This window comes from Vombatus ursinus, unplaced genomic scaffold (assembly GCF_900497805.2).
Source record: "Vombatus ursinus unplaced genomic scaffold, bare-nosed wombat genome assembly UNPS02014812.1, whole genome shotgun sequence".
NCBI classification, from domain to species: domain Eukaryota; kingdom Metazoa; phylum Chordata; class Mammalia; order Diprotodontia; family Vombatidae; genus Vombatus; species Vombatus ursinus.
In genome coordinates, this window is record NW_020954590.1 from 24718826 (window position 1) to 24731888 (window position 13063).

Here is a 13063-nt window from a genome sequence, read left to right on the forward strand (position 1 = left end):
TCTATGTAAATAAAATACTTAAAGATGCCAAGAGCCTCTGGATTTTCATTTTAAGAAGAAAAGATCATCAATTATAGGCTGAGACATGGGAAAGATTATTTTCTCCCCTTTTTATTGGTGAGGAGAGACAAGATGAAATGGGAGACAGAAAAGTATAAACAGGTGAAAAATAGGATAGGGGAAAATACAAATTAGTAATAATAACTGTGAATGCAAATGGGATGAACCATCTCATAAAATGGAAGTACTGTTGGTAAAATTGGGAACTGACCCAACCATTCTGGAGAGCAATTTGGAACTATGCCCAAAGTTCAATTAAATTGTGCATATGCTTTGATCCATCAATACTACTACTAGGTCTACATCCCAAAGAGATCATAAAAAAGGGAAAAGTACCTACATGTACAAAAATATTTATAGCAGACTTTTTAGTGGTGGCAAAGAATTGGAAATTGAGAGGATATCCATCAATCTCAATTGTAATGAATGTAATGGAATGCTATTGTGCTAAAAGAAATAATAAGCAGGTGGATTTCAGAAAGAAAAAAAAAAACCTGGAAAAATTTACAGGAACTGATGCAAAGTAAAGTGAATAGAACCAGGGGAACATTGTACATAGTAACAGCAGCAGTGTATGATGATCAACTATGATTGACTTAGGTCTTCTCAAGAATACAATGTTCCAAGACAATCCCAAAAGACTGATGATAGAAAATTCTATCCACATCCAGAGAAAGAACTGATAGAGTCTGAATGCAGATTGAAGGATACTATTTTCACTTTATTTTCTCATGATTTTTTTCCTTTTGTTCTATTTTTTCTTTTACACCATGATTAACATGGAAATGTTTTACATTATTGTACCTACAACAAATTATTTTCCATCTTAATGAGGGAGTAGAAGAGGGAAAGAGGGAGAAAATTTAGAACTTAAACTTTTAAAAAATATGAATGTCAAAAATTGTCTTTACATGTAATTGAAAAAAACATAAAATACTATTAAAAGGAAAAGCCAACCCCATGATAAATTCATGGATTTGAATGGCTTATTGTAGCCAGTATTTTCATTTTAGAAAATGATTAAACTTTCTTGTCTTCAAATAAATACATGATCTTATGATTAATTTCAGTTAATCAATAAGTGTGCATTAAGTATTTACTATGTGCCAGGCACTCTGCTATGCACTGGGCATACAAATAAAGGCAGAAATATGGTCCCTGTCCTCAAGGAGCTGACAATCCAATAGGAGAGGAAATAGGAGTAAATCCAATAGAAGTAAATAGCTAAGTGCATATAAAATATATAGTAAGTGCATAGAAAGTAATATGGGAAGGTAAGGTACAAGCAGCTGGGTAAAATGGGAAAGGCTTCTTGTAGAAGATGGAATTTAAACCGATTCTTGAAGGAATTCTGGGTAACTAAGCTGCAGAAGTGAGGAGGCAGAGCATTCAAGGCATGGGAGACAACCAATGCAAAGCAATGACGACGGAAGATAGAGTGTCATGATTAAGAATAGCAAGTAGCCCAGTATTAGACTAAGTGGAGAGGAGTAAAGTGTAAGAAAGCTAGACTTCATAGGGAGAGGCCAGGTTATAAACAAACTGAGGAGATTCTATTTGATCCAGAAGGAAATAGATAGTCATTGGATCCATTCAGTAGACATAGTTGTTCCAGGGATAAATGAAGGAATTGAAATTTTCTTTCTCCAGGGAAGTTACTTTCTGTCTCTACGAGGTCTACTGTCTGAACTTAGGAACTTAATTTTTCTCAAGACCTTTCCAATCCTTCTTTAATCAAATGTTATGAGATCCTCTGTATCCCATCTGTGAATGCTTTGAAATAATCTCTCCTAAGGTCCAGGGAAAATAATTGGATTCTGTGCTTCTCCCCACCCCATGAGCATAATCATTGCCTGTGAAAGTCACTGCCCTTCAAGATTCCTGGCATGTCTACTTTGCCAACAAGGTGTTTGTTATGGATTAGAATTAGCTCCACAATATCAATTCCTTGGTCATTCTCTCCTCCTTCTGAAAGACAAAAACATTCAATTCAATTATCAGTTGTTCTGCTTTTGGCCACACAACCAAAGAAGAGAGTCCTAGATGTGGAAGTTGCCTGATGAGTAACACAAAGTTTGACCACCACCTCCTCTCACACACCAGTAGAAATGGCCAATACTCTACCCCCAAGAGCCCTGGGAATATCAGCTTCCCAGGAGAAGAACAGCTCTGCTTCCACCCTACCCTCCAAAACAGTTGTCCAGGTAAACAATCCTTGTACATATGTGACCAGCTATCTGCCAGTACAAGTGTTGCTCTTCTTACCCCCAAACTCACCTCACCAGTTATATTCTATCATTGGCTAAGAAAGAGTCTATCTTTGTTATATATATATGTATATATATATGTATATGTATATATATATATAGCCTCATGATCCAATAGTCCAAACACTGTATTCTTAGCCACTTGTTTTTTTTTTTTTTTAACCAGAGCCTGCTTTCTCATAAGTTCTTTCTTTCATGGCATCCATGATAAAGATATCCCTTATACAGCTAAATTTTCCTGCAGTTTCTCACCACAGATTCTAAATCTCTAGGATTTCTTTACGGGATCCTCCTGACCTTTTCATTTGTCTTCATGAGTATCTCCACATACCAACTTAATTATAAAGTTTTACAACTGAAAACAGCCTTAAATATCATCTAGTCAAGCTCTCTCATTTTATGAATTTACACAAAAGAAAACTGCTAGTTACTGCCATAGCTTTGACAAAAATACCCACGTGTCCTAACACCTAGGCTAGTGTTCTTTCCACAACCTTGACCCTAATGCATTAAATTGAACTCACCTTGGTAAGCAGTCACAGAAACAATGATGGACAATACTATGTCAGTGGGGTATTTCTCTAAAAAATCCTCCCCAACTCCCTCTCTGCTCTGTAACAATGCAATCCACAGCCTTATTTCATGTGCACACTGTTGCAAGTTCAAAAAGTCCCACTCTCAAAGCTGCTTTATGAGCCAACTTAGATTGAAGATACAAGTTTGAGTATACCAAACCAGGTGGCAGAAGAAGTTTGTCAAAGTTGCAAGTCAACGATCTATTGTTGACAGCCATTTTTACCCTGGAATGAGGTGTGGCCTATCAATCAGACCAAAAATGTCTGGGAGAATCTGAAAGGTAGGAGGAAACATTTAGGAGAAGACTGAATGCCTTCAGAAATAAGAGCAGCTCCTCAGCATTAACATGGCAATACAATGAAAATAAAGAGTTAGAGACTATGTCTTTAAAAACATTTTTTGCTATAGCTATTTCTTGTTATTATTATTATTAAACTTTAACAATAAAGCAATGTGTACTACAAATGGATTTGCTTTAAAAATTCAACATTAAGGTTGTAATTGTAAGACTGGTAATTTGGTTCCTAGGTCACCCCTACTTCTCCCACTTGCTACTGATTTAAAATAAAAATAAACAAAACAAAACAAAACAAAACAAAAAAATCCTGCTACCTCATTTATTATCCTCTTCATGAGATTAAAGGAAAGGAGTCCATTTTCAAAGGATAATAGATACAGAACTGGACAGGACCTCAGACCATCTCATTTAATTCCTTCATTTTATAGATGCATAGCTGGAGAAGCAGGCAGCTGAAATTGTGATAAAATATTGTGCTTGGAGTTAGGAAGATCAGAATTCAAATCTCACCACCGATACCTACTTAGCATAAGTAAGAAAGTTGCTTAACTTGTCTAAGACTTAGTTTCTACATCTGTACAATGAGAAAATAATAATATCATAGAGTTGTGCCAAATTTTACAACGTTAAAGTACTCTATAAATTTGAGGTGTTAATATTAACAATGTCACAAAGGTACTTAAGTGCCAGGGGAAGGATTTGAGCCCAGATCCTCTGATTCCAGAACTAGTGATGCAATATCACACTCTACTGGTTATAATAATGCAATTAAATTCATCAATAGATTGATATGCATTTTTAACTATTTACCAAGTGCCAGGAAATGTGCTTAAGCACTGGGGATTAAAAGAAGGGAAGGGAAGGGAAGGGAAAATTAGTACCTGACTTCTAGGAGCTTATATTACAATGGGGAAGAAAAACAAACATATATTTTTCATATATGTATATACATACATATAAATCAATATGTACAAATTAAATATGGAGTAGATGGAAGGTAGCTTTCCAAGGAGAGGCACCAAAAGCTAGAGGGACTTAGAAAGGCATTTACTATGCCTACTATTTACTGGCATTATCCAAGGCACTTGTGAATATAGAAAGGAAAATTTCAACATATTTTGCCTTTAGGGAACTTATACTCTATTGACATTTATACAATGCATTAAGGTTTGCAACATTCTTAATACATATTATCTCAGTTTTTTTTTCTTACAACAATAAGTAAGTACTGCTGTTATTCCCATTTTATAGATGGAGAAACCAAGGCTCAAAGAGGTTAAGTGACTTTCTTAACTAGCTAGTTAGTAATTGTCTGAGGCAGGATTTTATTTGACATTTTCCTGACTCATTGTCCAACTTTCTATTCACTACATAATTCTATGTCATGTCTTTTTAGAAATCTTAAGGGGAAAAAATAATCTATCAACTAAAACAAAAAGTGAGGCCCAGGGAATTTTAAAGAATATTTCACTAAAATTCCCTGGGCCTCATTTTCCTTATCTATAAAATTTTGGGGTTGGACTATATGATCTTGGATAGTTCTTCTACCTCTAGTTCTATTATCCAATGATCATTTATCATATAAAAATTATTGCATTTTTATAGTTCCTTAGGAATCCTTGTGTCTTCTGCAATTCCTAGAGGAAAAACAAAAACTATTCTATTCCTGATAAAAGAATTAGTTAGTTTTAATACTTGTTCAGGAGCTGGTAACCCCTTTTGCCATCATGTATTTAAATTCAGACACAAGCATCATTAGGGAATTTTCCCAGACCGAGTCTGGGTAGGGACACAATGGTACAATGAGTTAATGAGATTTGGGGTGCTCATCCTCAAATCAAGCCTGATCCAGGCAAGCCTAGGAGTTGGAGCATTGGGAACAATGGGTTAAACTTCTTTGAATGCATTGACTAAAATGGAAGAAAAAAGCAGACAGCAAAGCAATAGTTGGTGCTATTTTATTGTGAGAGACAACATGGCATAAAGGATGGTGAGCTCATCTTGAAACCAGAAAGCCTAGTTCAAGTGTGGCCCATTACATATACTAACTTTCTGATTTAAGGCCAATCTTTCAACTTCTCAGTGCTCTGGTCATCTCTCTAAGATTATAAGTTACAGAAGCACCACCCTTTACTGGTAGAAAGAATTTCCTCCCCTGGAGTTACTTATACTAATGAAAATAAAGCCCTAGTCCCTATCGTTTTTTTTAAACTGTAAACTTTTTGATAAATAAAAGTCAAATAGAGATGTTTGTTTATAGCCACAAAGGATGAGCACAAATTCTAAAGTGTATTGTATTTCTCTTTGATAACATTGTGGAAAGATGCGTCCAGATACACTTGTAAAATAATAAAAAAGGTGTTCAAGTGCCTTAGATACAGCAAGCCAAAACATACTCAATATTTGTGTTAATTTAATGGCTAGTTAATAGCTAGTATAAATTCCAACCTCACATATATCATTCAAATGACTACAGTATATTGATTTAAGAGCTTGTTTGTACTATCAAAATATAGATCAATAAATGCTCAGAATACACAGAGCCTTCATGAGCAATTTATCAAATAATATTATGTCCCTTGATAGAAACTGGAATATCAAGGGAAGTGAGCTGAGTCTAAGGCTTGGATACCAAAGTGTATCTAGAAGACAAAGTACTTATCTTTGTACAATGTCACACAAAGTGAATTAACTGGATGATAGTCCTCTGCCCTTTGTATGCTCCTAATCTAATCTGTTTACCACAGGGAGATATAGTCCATCCTCAACATTTGATATTTATCTTTTAAGACTTCAAGTATTCGCATGATTTTATTAGTCACTTCGTTTTCACTTTTGAGTTGGCAACTATGCAGATTTCCAGCTATGCAAAGTAGAGAAAAAAAATGAGGTACAATATGGCAAATTTATATCTTCAGAAAGGAGGAAGGCATTCATAAAAGTGTTCATGAACTCCAGAAAGTGATAAACTAAACTCTCAAGTGCATAAGGAGGGAATTTAGAAAATGGAGAAGAAACTAAGTTTGTGGTAAATGAAATGGTGCTCATCTATACCCATCCTCTTACCACTGCTGGAGTATCCAGCCTCCCCTGCTGTCCTGGCAGCTGGGATCCTGAGTGTCCTATCCAGTGCTGCACAGATTGGAGCAACATAGCCTGCTGGGTCAACCCAGCTGGGATTGGAGTTCTGAGTTTAGACCTGGGGCCAGGGACTCAACCTGAGGCATGTGCTTTTCATCTGGGAACTATTCAATCATAGAGTGGAATAGAGATGGCAGATTGTTCTTTTCTCTTTTTTTGTCTTGGGATTCTTCTGATTTTGCCACCCTCTGCCCTTACCTGTCAGGTAAGGCGTTGCCTCTTCTCTCTCCTGCAGCTTATGATTTATTTCATGGTTATTGTGTTAGGAAAAGTGAATGTTATCAGAAATAATGTTCTTTTATAAAGAATTATATGCGTAAAAGTGTATTTTCAGTAACCTCTAATGGAAGATTACAGCTTTTCTGGTCAAAGGAATCTAACCCCTTATTTCCCATAGATTTAATGTATCAACATTTTCCTTTTTTACTTTGCACAGTTTTCTAGAAATACTACATCTTGAAAGTTTGTGATTGACTGCATTCAGTTAGAGTCCTATCTAGTAGAGCAGGGATTCACAAAAAGAACTAAATTAAACTAATAGATTTCTGCCTCCTGCCTTCTTTCCCCAAACTCTCCTCCCTCCAATGTCAGTTGGCTGGTTCAAGTGAATTTTTCGCTTAGATTATTTGCTTTCTGGCCTTTAGAGACAGCTGATACAATTTAATTGATTTTCTTTTTTCTTTTCCAGGTTTCCCTATAGGCCATCTGATTGGCTTGTGGTGTATGCTGAATGATGGGTTATTTTTGCAGAAGCATCTCATGGTTCTGCATCACTTCACATTTTCAAAAGTTATCAGGGATCTTGGATGGACTTTGCCTTGAAAACACTTTCAAAAGTCTCATTCCTTTGGGAGACAAGAAGATTCTGCCATATGCTTTTAATTCCCAAGAGACAGAACCTTAAACATAGACATCTTATGTCTTTACTTGTACTCTGTCCTTGGATAGGGAAAGGAGTAAGTCTATTTTCCTAAACACAGAAGGCTGTTTGACATGATAGAGAAGTTCCAGTAGCTATACTTGTTGAAAGGAAAGAGCCGAACTGTCACTGATGGTCTATTTTAGATCTCTAAAAGTTTGGAAACCCTTCTTATGAAATGATGAACTCTGACAGAGAGGTAATAGACTCAATATAAGACATACATTTTTGGATGAAGTCAACATAGGATTGTATTTTACTTGACTATGCATATTTGCTGCAAGGATTTTTAGTTTTGTTTTTTTTTTAAGAAGGGAAAGGAAGGGGAAAAATGAAATCTTGTTAGTTTAAAAAACTGATTAAAATAAAATGGAAAATTAGTAAAAATAAAAATAGATTAAAAAACTCAAACTATTATAAAATTAGTTATACTTGGAAAAACACTATTGAAACCCTTTCCCTTATTCCATCTTTCTATCACAGCCATGGACTCTTTGAACATAGAACGAATGTGAGAACAAAGACAGAGTACTGTCTCTGTAGCAGCCCATCTTAGGAAAAAGCTTATCTCAATATTTTCAAGATTGAGTATTAAAGATGGAGTATTACCATTCCATGAAAGGATATGCGAATCAATTGCCCTGTGAAAATGAATCACCATCCTTTTTGACTTTCCCGACCAATATTCCACTCTAGTCACAGCTTGCACTTTATATGACTAGTCTTTTCCTATTAGAATATAATCTTGTTGAAGGAAAGAAGGAAACAAGCATTAAGTGTCTAATATGTGCAAGGCACCGGGCTAAACACTTAACTGATATTGCTTCATTCGATCCTCAGAACAACCTTGGGAGATGTGATAGAATTATTCCAATTTTACATTGGAAGAAACTGAGGCAGATAGAAATTAAGTGACTTGCCCAGTGCTACACAGCTCATAAGTATCTGAAGCTGGATTTGAACTCAGGTCATCTTGACTCCAGGGCTAGCAATCTATCCACTGTACCCTGTAGCTGGCTCTGAGATATTGAGCCATTGAGAATAAGAATGTCTTTCATGCTTACATTTCGATTATCAGCACTCCAGTCCTGATGTATGCACAAAACAAAAGCAACAATTTGGGCCAATACTGGAGGGTAATGGTCATTGTCTTTCATTTAATTTTATTCTTATTCAAATTATTTTTCTTCTCTTCCATGGAGAACATTGGAAAGTAGGTGGGATATGTAGCCCCTGCTTCCATGCAGTTTCTTTTTCTTTTTTTAAAATTTGCTCCTCAAAATGTGTTTGGGGGAAATAGGATCTCCATGTGAGTTTAAATTGGAAGTTCTAATCCAAATTCACTTAGTTATCTGAAACTAGAGATTTAATTTAGATCCAAAAACATTCAGACCGAAGATGAGAATTAATTACTAGACCAGAATAACTCTACTTGGCTTTCGTTCAGCTACTGTTGGTTGAATGAAGGAGCTCATAGGTCCTATGAACTAAGACTGGTGTAACACTGCCCTTATCAAAGAGAAATCTTTTAGTCACTGGTCCATGACAGACAGGAAGTAACACAACCAAGAGTTTCCTCTGAAAAGGAGAAGCCAAGAAGCTTGGTGATCGTGAGATCAATGGAAATACCCACTGGAAACAATGTGATATCCAACAGAGATTGGAGACAATATCCAGTAGAGAGCATGATAACATCACCACAGGACACTGGCAGCTCTGACACGTGAGAATTGTGATTTGCTGTGTCCTTATGTACACCCTGGCTATATGTTTCTTCTACATTTGTGTCTTCAACATCTGCTAGATACACTTACTCCTCATATATGTCTCTTTAATTTTCCATATTATTTATATGTATGCCCTCCATGTGTATTCTCTGTTCATACATTTATTTATATATATGAACCCTTGCCCAATGGCTATGTGCCTGTGAGAGACTGTGTTCCATTATTGCATGGAGGATCTTTCCTTTTCAATTTATTTGCTATGCCATTTGACTAAATATTATTTATTTGAAATAAATGTACTCTGGCTGCCTTGAATCTGGGCTAGATCAGAGGAAGGGAACCTGTTCAAGAGGAGGTGCCCAAGGGGCTACATTTGCTTTAACCAAAAGCAACAGAAAACCTTTGTAGATTTTAGAGCAGTGGAAAGAATTGTTCAGTGATTTGATGCCTTATCAAGATTACTTTAGCAGTTGAATAAAGAATGTCTTGAGGAGTGAATATACTGAAACAGAGAGACCAATTTTGAGTCTATTGCAGTAGTAAAAGTGATGATTGTCTGACCTTGGTGATTGGTTGTGTGGTTTAAAAGAATCAAATACACGAAAGTATAGTTGTGGTAACAGAATCAATCAATAAGCACTTATTCAGCTCTTACTGTATGCCAGGAACTGTGCTAAGGCTTGGAGATACAGAAGGCCTGCACTCAAGGAGCTTATATTCTAATAGTGGGAGAAAACAACATAAATAAGAACAGTGAAGATACATGTAGAATAGTTGGAAGGTAACCTGAGATGGAATAGAAGCTGGGGAAATGAAGAAAAGTCTGCTAGAGCAAATGCTACTAAGATAAGTCATAAACAAGCAAAGGATTCTAAGAGACCAAGCAATCAACAAGACTAAGAAAGATTTGACAATTGGTAGAACATGGAAGATAAGGTAAAATGAGGTGTTAAGGATGTTATGGAGGGTGTGAACTTGGTTAACTGGAAGGAAGGTGATAGTCACAAAAGAAATGGATAAGTTCAGAAGAATGAGTTTAAAAGGGTAAGAAAATAGTAGTGTTGAGTTTTAGATGTCTATGTGACATCTAGTTCAAAATTCATGGGACTGGAGTTCCAGAGAGAGAGAGAGAGAGAGAGAGAGAGAGAGAGAGAGAGAGAGAGAACCTGTTGAAAATATTCCTCAACTAGAGGCTGTATGTCCTTATCTCAAGTGCCTCTTCACACAGGAAGTTTTTCTTGATCACTTTGTTGTTAGTACCCAACTGCCTCATATATTTACTATGTGTGTGTACATATACTGATTGTGAGTGTGTATATAACTACATAGATACAGAGATATGCACATATGCAAACTGCTCCAGTTTTGCTTCATATTCTACTTTGTCCATTTTCTTACTATCTGTTGTGCTATACCGATCTCCTTTTTCCACCTCTTCCTCTGGGGACCATTATAGAACAGTTTTGCCATTGCTACTAGAAGTAAACTTCCCCATAGCTATACTCTCCATCCCTGGCATTTCCAAAAGCAATATATCCCTTTTGGTCATCAACACTTAACTATGTTTCCCTTCCCTTTCAGAATATAAGCTTCTTCACTAATTCATGGTTGGGGGAGTTGTGAATTGATCCAACCATTCTGAAAAGCAATTTGGAACTATGCCCAAAGGGCTATAAAATTGTGCATACCCTTTGATCCAGCAATACCATTACTAGGTCTATTTTCCAAAAAGATCATAAAAAAGGTAAAATGATCCACATGTAAAAATATTGATAGCAGCCCTTTTTTGTGGTGACCAAGAATTGGAAATTGAGGGGATGCCCATCAATTGGGGAATGGCTGAACAAGTTGTGATATATGAATGTACTGGAGTTCTATTATACTCTAAGAAATGATGAGCAGGCAGATTTTGGAAAAACCTTGGAAAGACTTAACATGAACTGATGTTGAGTGAAGTGAGCAGAACCAGTAGAACATTGCACAAAGTAACAGCAACATTGTATGATGACCAACTTTTAATAGACTTGGCTCTTCTCAGCAATCTAAGACTTCTCCAAAAGACTCATGATGAAAAATACTATCCACAACCAGAGAAAGAACTGTGGAGTCTGAATGCAGATAGAAGCATATCATTTTCTTTTTTGTTATTGTTGTTGTTTTTTCTTTCTCGTGGTTTTTCCATTTTATTCTGATTCTTCTTTCACAACATGACTAATGTAGAAACATGTTTACTATGATTGTATATGTATAACTTATTTCAGATTGCTTAACATCTTGGGGAGGGGGTAAGAGGGAGGGAAAGAGAAAAAAAAATTGGAAACCAAAATCTTATAAAAGTGAATGTTGAAAACTATCTTTACATGTAATTGGAAAAACAAAATAAAATACTATTAAGTAGGGAGAAAAAGAATATAAGCTTCTTAGGGGTTAAGGACTTATCTCACTTTTGTATTTATATCCCCTTCAGTTAGCAGAAGGTTTGGCACATAGTATTTAAATGCTTTTTCATTAAATCAGTGGTTTCAACCCCTCCTCCATTAAAATGTTAGCTCCTTGGGGCAGGAACTATTTAATTGTTGCCCTTATCCCGAGAAACCTATCACAGTTCTTGGCAGGTGCTGGACTGAATTGAAGGTCCCTTCCTGAGGTATATGGGATTACTGTGATAGCAACTACCTACCCTTATATTGTTTCTGATCTCTCTGTCAAGGAGAAATGAACATTTTCTACCATATTTTATTGATGACTAGCATGAAAACAGAAATAGAATATTTATAAAAGTCTCCAAAGCACAAGAAGATAAAACTAATAACTAATTCTTTGTACACCTTGGGAAAGAAACCACCCAGCTCTCATCCCACAACATTACTTAGAATAAGAGGCTGTTACTCAGCCTGGGCCTCAACAATACTCAGAGGAGGAAGAACCAGCTTTTTCAGGAAGAGACAAGCAAGTTTGTTCAGCAAAACACACCAGGGAGGAGGAGTCCAGCTAGTGATGCCTCAAAAACATCTTAGAGCAGGCCATGTTGCAAGACACTGAGAACTCTGAGGAGAATAGTTTCTGTGATATTTGTTCTCCTATTCCAACCTTATTTCTCTGGAAGGCACCACCACTGCACCACAACTCAGTTTCACAAAATTGCCATCATATTAAACATTTAACTTTCAACCACTTCACATATATAACCAGTTACTACACCCTGACATTTCTTTCTCCACAACATCTCTTATGTGTCCTTCTCCAAATTCACATCATATAACAGGCCTTCATACTACTTGGCTTACCTAGTGTAAGAGTATCCTAATTGTACTTCCTGCCTCCAGTTTCTTCCCACTTTGATTCATCTTAAAGCTTCCAAAGCAATTTTCCTAAATAGTAGATCTAGGTTACCCACTTCATAAATTACAGTAGCTCCCTATTACCAATATAACTATGATATATAAAAAGTTCAAGAGACAATTTTGGGGTAATTAATCATTTTATTAATTATTCTAGCAATAATTAATAAAAGGGGTCATTGACACTCTCAAATGCCAAAGACCCTTCATGAAATCCATTCAATGCTTCTATGCCACTGGAAGAATGTAGAAATCGATTCTGGTTGGTTAACAATTAATGAAAAGAATAAGTATTATGAGAGGTGGACCTATTCTAATGAGGGGCTGGAGGATGTGGCTTATCACTCAGTGCAGGACAGAGAGACATCTCTTATCCAGGCTAACCCCACCTAGTGCAATCTAGACAAAAGGGGGTCCACCTCTGTGGACCTGGCTGAGTGAAAAACAATGGGCTAGAATTTACTTTGGATTAAATTCTTTCTAAGGTTCTCCAGTTGGGTGGGGTCTCCTGTTCCAGGATCTAAAGGCATGTACCCCAGGGATTTCGGTAATTTCATCCATCAACAATGCCCTCCCTAAATCAATAATTGATTATTAATATAAGACAGAAATAGTCATTTCTCTCATGACTGAGTATAAACTCCTCTGTTTAGCTTTTAAAACCATTTAGGGTGGTCCCATTTCATCTTTTCAGTCTTACTGAACGCTAATTTCTTTTGAATAGTCAGTATCAG